Genomic DNA, 17,962 nt, shown 5'->3' with positions numbered 1-17,962 from the left:
TGATCTTCCATCTCTGGATGACCCTGCAATCTTTGAGCATATCTTCTTTAGTGAATACATGTATGATCCTTCCAAATGTTGGGTGGTGTAGATAAAAGAGAAAGATGGCGATGATGTTAAGATGCAAGGACAAGGAAACAAGTGTGCATGGCTATGGAACTTGACTAGAAAGTAGGTGGTAAGGAAGTTGTCGAAATAGGAAGAAGACGACGATTTTTTGTATATTTGTTTATTATGTTAAACTTATATGTATTTATGCGTGAATAAGTGTGATGCGGATAAGATTGTTTGTGTTTGGATGAATGTACTTTTATGTTTGGATGGATTTTCTTGTTTGGGTTTAGATGGATGTGAATGTGAATATGATGAAATATATTATATAACAGGTGTATATCAGGATGAATATAATGAAATATATTGTTAACAGGTGTATATCAGGAATTTTGTGCGGAATTTTGAGCTAGAATAATTTTTTAAAAAGAGACTTTTAGCAACGAAAATTTTTGTAGCTAAAAGTTTTGTAATTTACTTTTAGCTGCGAAAATTTTCGCTGCTAAAAGTCTTGTACAATTTTTTAGCGACGAAAATTTTCGTCGCTAAAAGTAGAATAATTTTTTTAGTACCGAAAATTTTCGCTGCTAAAAGTCTTGTACAGTTTTTTTAACGACGAAAATTGTCGTTGATAAAAGTGGAACGATTTTTTAGGAGTCTTGCACAGTTTTTTCGCGACGAAAATTTTCGTCGCTAAAAATAGAACGATTTTTTTAGTAGCGAAAAGTTTCGCTATTAAAAGTCTTGTACAGTTTTTTTAGCGACGAAACTTTTCGTCGCTAAAAGTTTTCTAATTTATTTTTAGCGACTACAATTTTCGTCGTTAAAAGTTTTGTAATTTTTTTTGGCAGCGAAAATTTTTGTAGCTAAAAGTTTTGTAATTTATTTTTGGCAACGAAAATTTTCGTTGCTAAAAGTCTTGTACAGTTTTTTTAGCGACGAAAATTTTCGTCGCGAAAAAGCTTGCATTTAGCGACGATTCAAAATTTTCGCTGAGAAAACGCTTCGACATCGGTCTTATAGCGACGAATTTAGCGACGAAAACTTTCGTCGCTAAAACGTTTTAGCTACGAAAATTTGACTTATAGCAACGAAAATTTTCGTCGCTAAAAGTGAAATTTCTTGTAGTGTCTTAAGCTTTAAGTCCAAACTGCCTGGTGACTTGTTGATTAGAGGTGTACAAATATTATTTTGAAATTTTGAAGTATATTAGCCATTAAAAGAACATCTTATTCATCCTCGGGAGATCGGGACCCAAATTGGATCACAGGAAAGAGCACGAAAAATGATGCATATTCGCTAAATTTCAAGACATTCGGATGGCACATTCCGACATAATGGGCGTCGGATGCCGGTTGAGAAATGGATGGCGAATTCGTAAATAGTGAATGCCACTACATGCCACGATTGATGCTTTTATCGGATAGTATGGCCCACCGATCAACAGATCTGCTCCATTTTTGGACCTTAATCTTAGCAGGGCATGTTAAACACGATGAATAGAGCGGATCGTACAACTACAAGTAGTAAAGTGAACTTCACACAAAATAACTCAATTCATTCAAATTTTACGTGCATGGGGTTTAACGGTGAATACCATTTGATGCATTAGCCGATCGTGCGGCCCACCTGCAGTTCGGATCTACTTCAAATTTCAGACCATGGGTTAGCACGGTGTGCCAAAGACGGTGAATGGAGTAGATCTTCCGGAAGATCATCATAGGTGGACCCTCATCTATTTTTAAACAACCACATAGAAATCTGCATGTTGTAACAGCGGACGCAAATTGGAATTTACGGAATTAGCACCACACATTGACTAGTAGTGTGGCTTATCTAAAACTCGGATACATCCCATATTATGGCCGCTAGCTTAACATCACTTTACAAAACTGATGGAAGGAATGAATTTTCTGAAAACCATACTAGTTGGCCCCCGAAAACAAATGGAAGGGAATCGTTCCCTGATCGTCCGTTCTATCACGAATAAACAGAAGGCGAACAGACCACTGAAGTTATGGGGAGAGCCGCATCGGTTGGATTTCCGACGTACAGATGCCAGCTCTCTCTCTCTCAGGCCAAAAATAGCCAAAACGGGAGGAATTACAAGCTGCATTTATCCGTTTTGAGAAAAACAGAGGCAGCCACCGACGGCCATTGCCTAGGGATTTGTAGAGTCTATCCCAACCGCTGGACCCTTCCTCTCCCTGCCTATAAATGGGGAGGTTCAACCCTCCCAGACTCCACATAGAAGAGAAGTGAGAAAGGAAGGAAGCAAGGAGAGAAAACAGAGAGAGAAAGAGAGAAGACAGAGAAGGAAGGTGAGCTCGGCTCGCACTGTCCCCACTCAGTCCGTGAGAACGAACTGAGCTGAGTTAGTGTAAGTCTGCAGCCACACCACTCCTATAGAAAGAGAGATAAAAGAAAGGAGTAGGAGTGGTGGGTGTTTACACGCCAGCTCAAGATCGGGTCGGACCCAACCATGGGAGGTAAAACCTTTCCCTCCATTTTTGTTTAGAACTCCAGAATAAAAACCCAAACTAAGACCCCACCACACCTTAACCACACGCGTTCATAGCTGAATGACAACCGTCAATAGGGACTGCACAGGCAGAATCTGTTTTGAAACGGGAAATAGCCTGCGTTCAGGCGCTGTTTTAAGGTTGAACGTGGCCTGAGTTTCGGGCCCTGCTTGGGGCCGAACCATGGCATCTATATGGTCCCAGCTTGAGGCTGAAACACAGTCCAGAAATGGCATGCAAACGAGCTCCGTTTTTTGGCTAAAAACAGTCCAAAAATAAGCTCTGTTCGGGCCGTTCTTTGGCCGAGAAAATGGCAGCCATTGTGCCAATGGTTGAGCTCTGAAATGGGTCGAAAAAGGGCCCCGGGATGAGCCACGTTTAAGCTGAAAACCAGGGCTAGAAATGGTTCCCAAAACAGCCTGCAACAGGGGCCATTCTTCACCATTGGCAGCTGACGGGCCGCTCTGACCGCGGGCTTCACCAAAATGCAGGTGGGCTAACTGTGGGCCTCACCAAGATGCTTGTACCCTAACTGTCCATCCTACCAGCCCTGGTCCACCATGACTTACATATTTTATCCTGGTCGTCCATCAATGGACGTCCAATGCTGGACGGTTGGTACTTATATGTATCTACATATATCCATATATAAAAATAATATAATAAAAACATATAAGGTGGTATATATATACACATAGTACTGTATATGTGGGAGGTGGGCCCCACCTGGGACCCACCTAAGAAGTGATTGCTGGTGCACGTGTACACCAGCTATATAACTGCTGTATTGACGTTACCGTGTTGACCCGAACAATGAAGCCAGCCCAACTCTCTGGTAGGCTACACCAGGAGAAAGACTAATTTAATAGTGGTAAATCATTAGGGCTTGTCGTGATATTTCGGTGCATCAAGACATATCAATATTGGACTCATTGGACCTATCCTGAGCCTAGACCCAACCGACGGAGTAGATCCTCCTGAGGTGGGCCCCACCTATCAAAAACAATCAAAATAATAATAATAATAAATATATAAGGAACATGCACGTAAACGTCCAGAAGACACTGCCTCCTTGTGCTTGAAATTTTGGCACAGGCTCTACCATGATGTGTGTTGAACATCAACACCGTCCATTTGATGGGTCCCCTTTATATATGAGATGGCCCCAAAAATCAGCCATACACAGAGCTTAGGTGGCCCACGCCATCTGCAATCTTGTGAAGACATGATAGACCATATAAAAGCACTTGCTAGGGTCCATCTGAGATTTGGATGCACCTGGAACTTGGTTTGACCCCTTAAACTAGCGGGACACACTTAATGGATGGGTTGGATTTGTGAACCACAACTTGGTGAGCCAAACAAATGATTATAAATACTGTAATGGCCGATTATAGTATATATTATCATGATTGAATCCATTATTGATACTTGATAGCTATTGTTATTATTATTAGTATTACGATAATAATTACGGTTATTAAACACAACTAACCATTAACAGATTATTCATGCTAATAGTAGTGCTTACAAACAAAACTATCATTATTACACATTAGTAATTTAATTATCATTCTTTGGTACAATCATTAATAGTAGATCATATAATTACTAGCATTATAATAATTATTATTAATAAATTGGCTAACTTTAATTATAACACTAATGTTAACAATTACTCTTCAATTATTAAAATTATCATATGCCAACTACAATCCAAATCCTAAAAACCTATCCTAGATCTAAATTCTAGGACGAAAACCTAGTTCTACATTAAAACCCTAAAACTAAGGTAAGCCAAACCCTAGGTTAAGACCTTGACCTAAAATAGCATGTAAAGCTTGAATCTAACGGTATAACTTTACAATTCATGATAGGGTTTGACTCTAAGGAAAACATGCATTCTCTAGCAACACGGGTAGGCGGTTTAAAATATAAGGTGATGATTCTTCCCCTTGAGCTTTCCATCTTCTCATTAGCTTAAGTTATAGTTTTTATTTAAATTTATAATTGATATCTCCCTTTATAAACACATGTGTTAGCTGGTAGAAATTGAATTGCTGTATTACATGCTTTATGATTATCCTGTATAATTACTCATGCTTGTGGATTCCTTTTTGGGGATTGCTTATGGAACTTAAACTGGTACATTAGTGGAAAATTCCCACATATGAATGTACACTTATACTTGGGATGTAACTTGACTAGTTGTGATCGTAATGGACTTTCGACTTCGTGGTTATTGAGTGGTGGTCTAGATGGATCATTGATGTGGGCCTACCATCCAAGGTTGTTGTGTCCAATGGTTTTTAAAGATAGTCTTTTATCGCATGATTTTGATATTTACCCTATGTATCTCGTTTTGATACTCGCCCTGCATGGTTTTATTTTGATATTTTTCCTATATGGGCACGATGTTTTATATTGTGTAACCATGCAATGGTAAGCCCCATATGTTGTAATATGATTGACCACTAGTCGACGATGTTCCATTAAACATCCTAAGGTGGTAGTCTCATGGGCCGGGGATGGTGGTAATGGGACACTATGCCTGAGCCGTCGGCTTACGCTGGGCTATATGCTCCCTGTAGTGACCTTGAGCTTATTTAAATTGGCTGATTGTAACTGGACTAATAATGGTTTGACTAATCATGCATTTATAGCATATTGGCGATGATGGGTGGCTATTTTGGATGCTGTAGCACGTGTTCTAGAGTTGTTGGGGTATCATTTCGCTAGCTCCCAGACCACCGGCTATTGACCCCTGTTCCGACTGGATGATTTTCCCACGTCGATGATTTGCATGGGTGACGAGCCCAAGTCCGACTGGATGTGCATCCTCAGGTCGATGTGCATTCACGCATCCATGCATTTAAAAAGACTGCATCATGTATTGTTTTGATTGCCTTGTTATTTTATAACTATGCTTACCTAATGCGGCGGTGTGTAATCTTGAGGGGAATTCACACTGAGCTGGCCACTCATCCATCAAATATACAACCATACAGGTAGTGCAGGTGGCTCCGTATATTGGTGGGGAGTAGGCTATGGTTGACAAGGGTGCATGATTCTATTTGCTAAGGATTGCTACATGATTTCACAGTTCAAGATTTTTACAATTTATCTTGTTTCACATGTAATATTATGTCATTTTGTATTCATAAGAATGTGGACATTGGTTTGTATAAGTCATTATGGGCAACCACTTGTATATTCTAAATGAAAATTGAAACTTCCCTTTTAGCTTACTTGTCCATTCTACGCTCATCTGCTTACTCTGATAAAGAGAAAAAAAATACGTGAATTTGACCATCCTTTAAGGTTAACACTCGGGTTTTTGGGAAACGAGTCGTGTACTCAGGTCCTGAAAACACGGGGCGTTACATCGATCGATAATTAGAATCGGCAAATCGATCACGGTAATTGGAATCGGCAATCGGTCACGATAATCGGAATCGATTGATAATCAGAATCGGCAAATCGGTTATGTCGATCGGAATTGGCGATCGGTCACGACAATCGGAATCGATCGATAATCAGAATTAGCGAATCGGTCACATCAATCGGGATCGATCGATAATCAGAATCGGTAAATCGATCACGTCAATCGGAATCGACAATTGGTTATGATAATTAGAATTGATCGATAATCAAAATTGGCAAATCGATCTCGTCAATCGGGATCGATCGATAATTAAAATCGACAAATCGATCATGTGAATTGGAATCGAAAATCGGTCACGATAATCGGAATCGATCGATAATCAGAATCGGCAAATCGATCACGTCAATCGGGATCGATCGATAATCATAATCTGCAAATCGATCACGGTAATCGGAATCGGTCATCGGTCATGATAATCGGAATCGATCGATAATCAGAATCGACAAATCGGTTACGTCGATCGGAATCGGCAATCGGTCACGACAATCGGAATCAATTGATAATTAGAATCGATAAATCGGCCCCGTCAATTGGGATCAATCGATAATCAGAATTGGCAAATTGATCACATCAATCAGAATGGTAATCGGTCACGATAATCGGAATCGATCGATAATCAGAATCGGTAAATTAGTCACGTCAATTGGGATTGATCGATAATCAGAATCGGCAAATCGATCACGTCAATCGGAATCGGCAATCGGTCACGATAATCGGAATCACCTCGATGATCGGTCGATCAAGGCTTAAGGGGAGGTCACAATGTAGACATTAAACCATCATTGCCCATCAATGTGGTCATTTAATGAACATTGCTCCCAAGGGGTTATCCTCATAGGGCCAAACATGTAGTGGGCCCACGGCCTCGCACCAGGGCCTAATATACATTATCTTGGGCCTCAATTGCATCAAATGGGCCGAATCAAATAGGCCGAATCAATGCGCCGATTCAAATGGGCCGGTATAAATGGGCCGAATCATATGGGCCGAGTTGAATGGGCCCAACCAACCACACCATTCATCTATTGTTAGAGATCATTTTAAAGCATTATTTAAAATCATATCAAAAGATCACTGGGACCATACTACAATTAATAGTGGTGATAAAGATTTTCACCCTTAAATTCCAGTGGGCCCACCATAGTATTTATCTTCCATCCAGTCCGTTGCATAAGCTCACAAAGACCTGAAATGGGAGGAAAACAAATATCATATTGGTCCAAAAACACTATAACCTAAAGGGGTTTCCATGGTGGACGTTCAAATCCACTGTTCTTTGCACTGTGGTCCACCTGGTATCAGGATCTGCCTCATTTTTTTTGTCTCAAGCCTTAACACGCGTTGCCAAATGGATGGACGGTTTAGATATAACACATACCTCAGCGGGGCACGCAGAACTTGCTGCCATCAATCCAGCAGCAATTCAGCTGGTGGATGGACGGTCTGGACGTTGCACATATATCAAAGGGCCCCTCGCAGGAAGCAGATGGACGGCATTGATGAAGCATATATGGGGTGGGTGTCACCCGTCCAGATTGCTGGACGGAGTGGATAATACCCGTACATCACGTTGGGGTGCCCCACAACGTGCTGGTTGCAACATGGCAGGCACATAAGTGGTGTGGGAAACACCAATTGACGCTCAGTAGGTGGGTTCCACGTCGGACCCACCATATTCATATATGTTATATAATATAATATAATATAATATAATATCATAATATATTATTATATATTATGATAAAACACATACCTCGTTATCAGACCCTCTGATTGGCTGACGTGGGACCACCAGCAAATGGTCACCTGATGGACGGTCACCCTCTACTCGTCGAGCTGATGAACGATGTGTATATACAACACATACTGCTGGTGGGGTCTCACGTGTTGCAAGAGGATGGCGGTGTGGGAATACAATATATACATATGCCATTGTGGGGCCACGGACGGACGGTGTGGAAGGACCACAGTAATAAGGTGGCCCCACCTATTTGTCATGAATGTAAGCACATACATAAAAAGTGGGGTCCACGCCCTATCTGGACTGCTTAGACGCCACATGTGTGGGCCCCACGTGGATGGCATGGATCACTTATTATCAGACTTAGGAAACTTGCTGACCTTGATACAACAACTACATAACTGATGTGAAGTACTCAGCCAATCTACTTCCCACACCATCTAGCATTTGACGGTGTGGATATCACATGCGTACGGTGGGCCACACCATCAGATGGATGGAGTAGATATAACACATATATTGGTGGGGCCCACTTCATCATAAGAGAGAGAGAGAGAGATGGAGAAATTGGTGAGATAGAGGGAGGGACCCCGCCACTATGGGCCCTCCCTATAGGATGCACACATCAAGTGGGTCCCAAATCATGTGGACCCTACATCAAAATCAAATGAAATGAACACCCACCATTAGATCTTGGACTCTTCCTTCCACCAATGCGATCTAGAGCTCCAAGGACACATTTTCAACGGTTGAGATAATCTTTAGATGGTGGAGATGGGAGATAAGAAGGTGGGCCACACCAAGCTTTCTCTCATAGAGGGGTTGAGACGTTGGAGTTGCTTCCATGGGAGTTACTTGGAATGAGAGAGAGAGGAGTGGTGAGGTAGAGTGATGGAATGAGAGTGAGTGATGGAGTGATGGGAAGTGATGGATGAGTGTACTTATGTAAGGGAGAGAGTTGACTTTAGGTAAGGTTGTGTAAGAGAGGGATGGGTTGGGTTGCGTGTACTTGATTAATGGATTGATGTGACGTTTCATAGAGATTCTCTCAGAATTGCAACGCGCGGTGTTTTCTGGAACCGAACGCGGGCCCACATCTTCTGGCTGGGTATCGCCTCGGCACGCGAGACGTGGCGTTGGAACTGCGACGACGGCGCGGTCGCAAAGGTACAGGTCTCGGGTTGAGCCGACTCTGGAGAATGGGATACGACTCAGGGTTACACGTAACTACCGATTACAGATTGCGAGTCACTGAAATTCGATCGGGAGGACCGCGGAAACCTACAGAACAGTACGGTCTAAAATACGGGCATCACAACACGGGTCAGAAGGGTGGACGTGTTGCAAACTGCAATCGGGTCCACCAACCCGATTAGTTATAAGGTTGTTGCCCTTATCTCTCTCTCGAAAACAAAAGGGCTTGAGAAACCTTAACTCTAGCAGCAATAGCCGCCGCAGAGTTCATAGCCAATTGAAAGCCTAGCCGTTGAAATCTTCCTTAGAGTTGAACGAAGCAGCACCTCCAACCACGGTAATGGCTGCCGCAGTGAGAAATTATGGTTGTCAGTGATCGGAAACGTAGAAGATGGGCAGAAGAGGCATCTCCGCTCGCTCAGCCATTGACGAATGAGGGTTTTCGGAAGGGAAATGATTTCGCCACTATTGGCCAAGGCTGCCAGAACAGATGTGGTGAGTTTCTTTAGGCGGCAGCCATTAATTGTGGCTTAGAGCTCCTCTGAACCATGCTTTACCATCACTCAAATTTCTTCCCACGGCATTGATGATGGATGAGGCAGCGGCTATAGACAATGCAAGTGTTGGTTTGACCATTCACAACTACCTCCACCAATGACACAGGTAAGGGTGCAAAAGAACCCTTCACTGTATCTCTATATTCTTTGAATTTGGGTATCGAAACCCTAATGACTGGATTTGGGAATCCGAAAATACTGATTTTCGGGATTGAAATCCCCAATTTCCTGATTTGGGGATCAAAATTCGAAATCCCCAATTGATGTCGATTTGGGAATTAAAATTCATAATCACTGGTTTTGGGAATTCGAAATCCCTAATTGATAATTTGAGATTCAAAATCCCAATTACTAGATTTAATCCTCCATACCTGATGGACAGTGGCTTTAATACCAATTGTAAGTCTATATGCAGAATTGTAAGGACCATGTTGTACATCGAATATGGAGATCCTAAGGGCTTATAGGGCGTACCTGATTGAGACATCGTTGCTATAGATAGGATGTTGAAGTCTTCCTCTCCTTACACCCTTAAAAAAGCTGAGATGGGGCTAAAACTTCGATCGGTGGTGTTGGCTTGGGGACCCAGCCCTGTTTTTTAATGGAGAGGGCAGAGGAGTTTGAAACCCATCAAAACTCCTCTCCCTATAGCTCCACATGAATTTGACAATCCTAGTTCCTCTAAAACACTATGTGCTTCACAATTGTAGCACTCCACCCCTTACACGAATTTCTGAATGTATCACAACTTAGTGGGGCCCACTAGTATACCCGATCACATTATCAACCCTTAGGACAATCCAGACTGTTGATCAATAAAGCCCCTGCACCTTATAGAATTCTTACAGTATCTGCACATTGTATTTATGTTGAGATTTATTGATGCACTCTTGTATTTTCTTCTCCTTGTGCATTGAGCATTCAACACTGAAATCACGATATTGATGCGTATAGCACATTATGGGAAGTAGAAGAGCGTGCATGGATCCTGCATGAATTATGATTAGCCAATCTTCCTTTTAACTGTTTCATCTTTCTAAAAAGCTTAAGTGGGCCATCTAGAATTCATCTCAGTCATAGTTGGTGCACTGTCCATTTCATAGTTGGTGCACTGTCCATTTCTTTAGCACTTGGAAATTTTCATTTCTTCTACCAGGATCAAATATAGAAGGAAAGCTATTATTTTACTAAGCCATGGTTTTAGTAAAAGTGCTCCTTGATTAAGGGAAGTGAATCAGTAAATGCATATGCCATGATCATCGGCCAACCGTTCCGAGTCACCGACTCCTTTCTCAGTGGCTTGTTCATCTTTATCAAACCTAAGGCCTTTTTTCATAGCATTACCTTCAGTACCATCTTCGTTAATGGTCAAGTGGGCTGCGGGACATTGAGGGCAGGTATTTGATAAGTGGCCCGGTTGGCCACATCAGTAACAAGTGTTCACCCTTGGCCAACCATAAGAATTTAGAATCCTACTCGGACCCGCTGTTGTGGGTGCCACACGTTGAGGCCTAGATGGGCCACTCTACGTATCATGGTTTGTAGTTGTAGGAGATTGAGGATATCCTCCTCTTGTTCATTTTCTCGTGCAAGGAGATATACAAAACCACATTGATCTTGTCACAAGGATAAGTCTACCTAATTGCCCAGATTATCAGAATGAATATGAGATCTTAAAGACATATGTGTAGGAACTAATCCATACTAGCCAAGTTGAGGAGAGCATGAGTACATGTATTGTGTCAACTCAAGAGCTTAATAAACATCAGCATCAAAAGTTATCTCAAAATCATGAACCGAGTCCCTTCAGTAACTCGAGGATGAGTTTTTTTCTAAGTGAAGGGGTCTAATGTAGAACGTGTCACAGATACATTCTTAGCATGGTTGGACTAAAAGAAGGTGGACCGTAAATTGATCATAACTTTTGATCTAGGTATCGTTACGGCACACCAGACCAAGTATCATGAATCGAAGTAAGATGTAAGCCCCATATCCTAGACCGTACCATTCCATAGGCTTCCGCGGTCTTCCCGGTCGAATTCCGGCAACCTTCGACCCTTAACCGGTATTTGCGCGCGACCTGGATTCTCGTGCCGTCAACCTGAGTCGACTCAACCCAGGACTTATACCTTAGCGACCGCGTCGTCGCTGCGGTTCCGATGCCGCGACTTGCGCGCCGAGGCGATACCCTGGTTGGGAGATGTGGGCCAGCGTTCGGTGCGAGGAAAACACCGCAAGTGCGAATTCCGAGGGAATCTCTACAAGGTATTACAACAATCAATCAATCCCATCAATCCCATCATGTCAAGTACACATCACCTTTCACCCTTTCCCAAGCAAACCCCAAAGTCAAAAAGTTCTTACACTACCCATACCCTTTCTTACAACTTTTGCCAAAAAAGTCAAAAAAGCTTCTTACACCCATCCCTCTCTCCCATCCATCACTCCATCACCCATCACTCCCTCTCTCTCTCTCCCTTACAAGTCTCTCTCTCATTTCAAACTCTCCCATAAGCAAAAATTCATACGTATGAGCCTCTCCCATTTCCTCCCAAGCTACATGTGTGGCTCACCTTTCCATCCTTAGATCTCTCATCTCAACCATCCATTTCTCATCTTCCTCCATCAAAGAGAAGCACAAGGAGCTAAGGAAGCCAAGGGAGCAAGAAGATCAAGTGGTGGGTGTTTTGATAGGGTAGATTTTGATGTTTTTAAGATGGGCCAAGTGAGGCCAACCGATCAATGGTTTGGATCTCACTTTGGACCCTAAGATGTGGCCAATGGCCCACTTGGATCATCATGATCATTCCATGATGGGGCCATTCTCCATAGACTCCATCATGATGTTTATTTTCTTGCATGCTTAGGGTCATCTAGACCGTCTATTTTAGTGGAGAAGGGATCTCCACCGTTGGATTTCAATTTCATGGACCCACATGTAATGGGACCCACTTGATGTATGATTTAGTGCAAGGGAGGGCCCATAGTGCCGGGGTCCCTCCATCACGCGGGTCTCACTCTCTATCTCTCTCCCTTTTATTTTATTTATTTTATTTTTTTGTGATAATGAGGTTGTGTGGCCCACTTGAATGGACCCCACTATGAAGTATGTATTTCTATCCAAAATATCTAGAAGTGGGGCCCACCTTATAGGTGTTGTACACACACCATTCATCATGAAGTGGCCCACTTGAGCAAGGCCTCCGTGCATGTGCAACATCCAGGGACGCTGGACGTCACTGGAAGAAAACAAAATATATATATATATATATATATATATATATATATATATATATATATGTTAGCTTGTCTCCAAGTGGGGTGGTCCATTCATGTAGGCCCCACCTTGATGCATGTATTCAATCCACGCCGTCCATTCCCTTCTCAAACCCCTTTCAGGCGTTGAACCGAAAAACAAAGTCAATCCGAGGTTCTGGCGGGCCACACCATATCAAATGGTGGTTTTCACCATTGAAACCTTCCCTGACTGTCTATACGGCGAAATATGCCCAATATTGGGCTTGTTTTGCTTGTCTGGGGCCATGGAGGGCCATTGGATGGAGTGGATTATCTGGATGTGGACCCCACCCATGAAAACCGCAGGAAAACTGAAATAAAAAAAAATAAAAAAATCTTAACACAGCAGCAGGCGTTGCCTGCGCCCAGCGTCCAGTGGACGGACAGTCGAGCAGCCACCCACGACTATAGCTGTGGGCCCCACCTTGATGTTTACCTACCATCTGAACCGTTCATAGGGTGGGCCACTACCTGACGTGGGCCCACCCCAAAAATCAGATCCAAGACTCAGGTGGCCCACATAGTAGGAAATAGTGGGATTGGACTTCTACCTTTGAGATCCTTTTGGGATCCACAGAAGTTTTGGATCAGGTTGAAATTTGTTTTCACCCTTCATCTAGGCCCATGTGGCCTTATCAACGGGTTGGATGGCATAGAAACATTGTGGTGGGCCCCACATGGAGCCCACATAGATGTATGTGTTTCATTTCCACCGTCCGCCTGGACGGTGGAGCCCACTGTGATATTTACAGTGGGTGTGTGTGCCTGCGTGTGGGTGTGTGCGTGCATGTGTGTATATATATGTATATATATATATAATATTATATTGTATATAATAATTTATGTAATATATATATATATATTATATATTAGATTATATATATATATAATATAATGGTGGTGGGAGGCCCACCTCAGTGTACTTGTGGCCCATGGTTGAGGCCCACTTTGATATATATGTAAGGTCCATGGGTCAAGGCCCATTTAATGCATTAGAGGCCCATGGGTCAAGGCCCATTAAGATGTAATGGGGCCAATGGGTTGAGGCCCATTTGATGCACGTATGGGGCCCAATTGGTGAGGCTCATTTGATACACATAAGGCCCATGTGAGTAGGCCCATTTAATGCACTCTAAGGCCCACGGTCATGGTCCATTGCAATGCACATAAGGCCCATTGGTGCGGCCCAATGATGTGGCCCACTTAATGAATATAAGGCCCATATGATATGGCCCATTTGACGTATTTAAGGCCCAATGGGATGTACCTAAGGTCCATTGCAATGTACGATCCCAACATGGGTTACGTAATGATGTTTACATTGGGCTATACCTTGGGAGCAATGGCGGTTTGACGTCCCCATTGCAAGTATAGTGTTGGTTAAATGTCCGCATTATGACTTTCCCTAGGGCCCATTGTTAGGCTCGTATGTGTTATGTGTAGGCCGTCTAGGCCCATCTTCGTTATGCACATTATCCATCCTATATAACATGTTTAGTTCCATGATTCATGATCATATGCATCATATGTATGCTTGATATGAGAAATGACTGATCATAGCATACGCCTTCGGGCAGATTGTTTAGGGGCTCCCGTACAGGGGGTGTCGCCCTACATGAGCGCATGATATGCGCAGGATTGCTGCATGACTGAATAGTATGATTCATGCATTCGCATTATGTGATATGGTTACTGTACGCCCTAGCGACATCAAGGCCATAGCCTCCACAGACGTATCGTGGTTGGCAAGATTGGATACCGGAAATACTGTTCTACATGGGGTGCGATAGATGTCCCTAGGTGAAAGTTCCTAAACCCTTATGGTACCAGGAGGTTGCTCCAACGTCTAGACCGAGTGGATGCATGAGCGCTGAGTGCCGATTACCAGACAGTTGCGCTTTTCACTGTGTCGTGGTCGGTTGGAAGGGAGTGCGGCCTTACCCGCCCGAGAGTAGGGGGCAATGCTAGGCTGAGTCTGACCAGCTCGAGGAATGGGTCCGCTATTGACGAGCCGAGCCCGATATTGGCAGGCGGATAGTGAGGTCTTTTCCACTCACCTTATTGCGCGAGATGGGGCCGCAATCTAGCTTGGAGTGTACTAGACCCCGGTGATATTCCAGATTTTGAGCTGTATTGATATGTGGACTTAGATGAGGATTTGCATGCTTGAGTTGCATTTCGCATTGCATGGCCTTGGTATGGCCGACATCATTCTTTACACCGCATGGCCTTGGTACGGCTAATGGTATTCTTGGCATTCATCAGCATGTTCCGCATTACTCTGATACTGCATAACTGCATTATCACCTTGAGCATACGCTTTCACCACCCTCTAAGCTTTCTATAAGCTTATGCACGATCGTTGCGTACAGATGACGTTGGATCGCAGCAGCGCTGAGGCTTGGGCGCGTAGCTGATCTTTTGTGGAGCTTTTGGTCTATCATCATTGTATTTCCCTTATGCTCATTGTACTTGTAAAGTTTTTGATTATAGTGGAAATGTAATGGAGTTTTTGGTTGTTGTTTGTGGGTTATGCCTTTGGTTATGCTTATTACGAATCAAACTTATGTTGAAAATCCTCCTTGTAGCATCCCAGGATCGGAACCTGGCGAATGGCCACTGGGAGCCGAGAATGGGGTTCTACGGAGGCTGTCGGCGCCGGATTCGGCGATCGGAAATTTTGTGAGCCCGGTTTCTGAGTTTGGGGCGTGACATAAGATGAGAACTTGTAAGTGCTATAGTTTTATGCTCTTTTGGTTGTCAAATTTTATGGTGCAAAAATCTCAATTTATGTCTTATGTAGCTCATTGGTATATATGTTCAAGACATTACATATGGGTTCAAGATATTGCATCACCTCTCTAAACACTTTGCTTTAAGTCAAGAACGAAGAACTACTTCAAACCATTTCAAGAAATACAAGTACAAGCTACAACGAAAAAAGTGATCTTGTTCAAAGACTCAAGTTAGTGTACAACTCAAGATGAAGTGTAATTCAAGCTCTAGAAGATCTCAAGTTTAATGCTACATCAAGTATAGAGATCTCAACCTTCACAATCTTCAATTGTCAACGATCATCGGAAGAAATGAAGTATCAATGTCCATACTTCACATTTAAGGTATGAATGACCATAGATTGACCTTAGGGTAGGTCATTTTATATACATAATTCAAATTAAATCTTTTTATATGTATTTGGTCTGTTCTAAGACTAGTCCTAGACCCTATTCGACTAGTCCTAGAACTGGCTTGACCAGTCCAAGAAATTTCAGGACCTGTCCTAAGTTTGTTGCAATTTTTTGGTTGATTTATAACCAGTCCAAGAGTCTGCTCGACCGGTCGTAGGAACCATGACGACTTGATCCAGGACCAATTGTGCACTTACGACTCAATCTACAGTGACTAAACCCGGTGCCACACGACCAGTCGTGGGTTTGTCACGACTAGCTGTGGAGGGCTCACGACCAGTTGTGAACAGCCTACAACCAGTAGCGGAACAGTTTTATCTGATCGCGCTTAAAATTTTAAAAATCTGTTTCTTCTACGTCCAGTCGTAGTGTCCTCAGGACCAGTCATAGATGCGATTTTTGCAACTATAAATAAAACACAAATTTCAGAGTTTCATATTTAATTCAAGTAAAATCAAGGCTTCACTTTGAGATAAGTTTGTGTTCATTTTAAGCTACTTCGTGCATATTTAAAATTCTCTTTTGTTAGCTTTATTGATTTGATTTTGTTTCTATATTCTAATCTGAATTGAAAAGAGGAATTGTTATATTCCTTCTTCTTGGAATCAAAATCAAATATAGCTAGCGCATCTGGTTTAATTTAAAATCAATTAGAACTTAGAACCATTTCAAAGTGAGTATTGGATATTGAACTTTTATATTCAAACTTCTACTTCGACTGGTTCTTCTGGGCTACAACAAAAGGAGAAATCTAGGTATTTTACTTTATTTTAAATTTTCTTCTTTTGGTTTTATTTGAGATTAATCCGGAAAAATCTCAATTTGTTAGTTATCTGAGGAGAGTCAGAAAACTCAGAAATGGGGTGTTTTGAATTGTGTAAGCCCATTTGAAAGACACAATTGTGAAGGTTTTAAGTGAACCTGAGAAACCTATTTTCTAGTGAATGTTGATATCCCCTGTGTGAGGATATTAGGAGTGGAGTAGCAAGCTGTGTGGTTATTGTTTAACAGTTGGTGTACACACAGGCGAACCACTATAACTCCTTATGTTTTATGGATGTGTGATTTATTTTTCCTATATTTTATCATTCAAAGTTGTGGGATGTATGTGTGGATGTGAATGTTGTAATATTTACATTTCAAGCACTATAGAGAATGTTGTAATAGTTTAGAATTTATTTTTTACTATTTCCTTTATTTCCTTTCAGTTTTAGCTTTTAATTCTCTAATTGTTCTAGTAAGGTTGTCCCACCATAAACCATTGATTTTTATGGTGAGAGGTTGTCCTTAGAACTACTAGAATTTGTGATTGCTTTACATTCTGAATTGTGGATTGATATCTTTCTTTTTCTTGGCTATCTTATTATTTAATTCCGCTGTTATTATTTTAAATTTGGCATAGTCCTATTCACCCCCCTCTAGGACATATAGCTAGGCCTTTTCAAGTGATATCAGAGCATAATAACTCATTTTAATTGTTAGATTTTTGGATTTATTTCCTGAGCTAATCGATCTAAGGTATTTATAATATGTCAAATTTTGATAACCTTTCAGTCACTAGGCCTCCACCATTTGATGGCTCCAATTATGCCTATTGGAAAGCCAGGATGAGGATTTTTCTTAAATCCATGGATGAGAGCATGTGGCAAGCCACAGTGACTGAATGGACCCCTTCTACCATTGAAGTAACTGGTATCGATGGATCCAAATCAATGAAAGTCTCACCTTATTTTTCTTGAACCACACTTCAGAAAAGTGAGAGTAGTACCAATGCAAAAGCACTAAATGTAATCACTTGCGCACTATCACCGAATGAATTTAAAAGAATTATATCCTGTGATACTGCAAAGCAAGCTTGGGATATTTTAGAGATGACACACGAGGGAACGTCAATTGTCAAGAAATCTAAAGTCCAACTCCTCACAACTAAATTTGAGAAAATACATATGGAGGAAAATGAAATGTTC

This window comes from Magnolia sinica, chromosome 9 (assembly GCF_029962835.1).
Source record: "Magnolia sinica isolate HGM2019 chromosome 9, MsV1, whole genome shotgun sequence".
NCBI lineage: Eukaryota > Viridiplantae > Streptophyta > Magnoliopsida > Magnoliales > Magnoliaceae > Magnolia > Magnolia sinica.
This window is presented reverse-complemented; position numbering follows the sequence as displayed.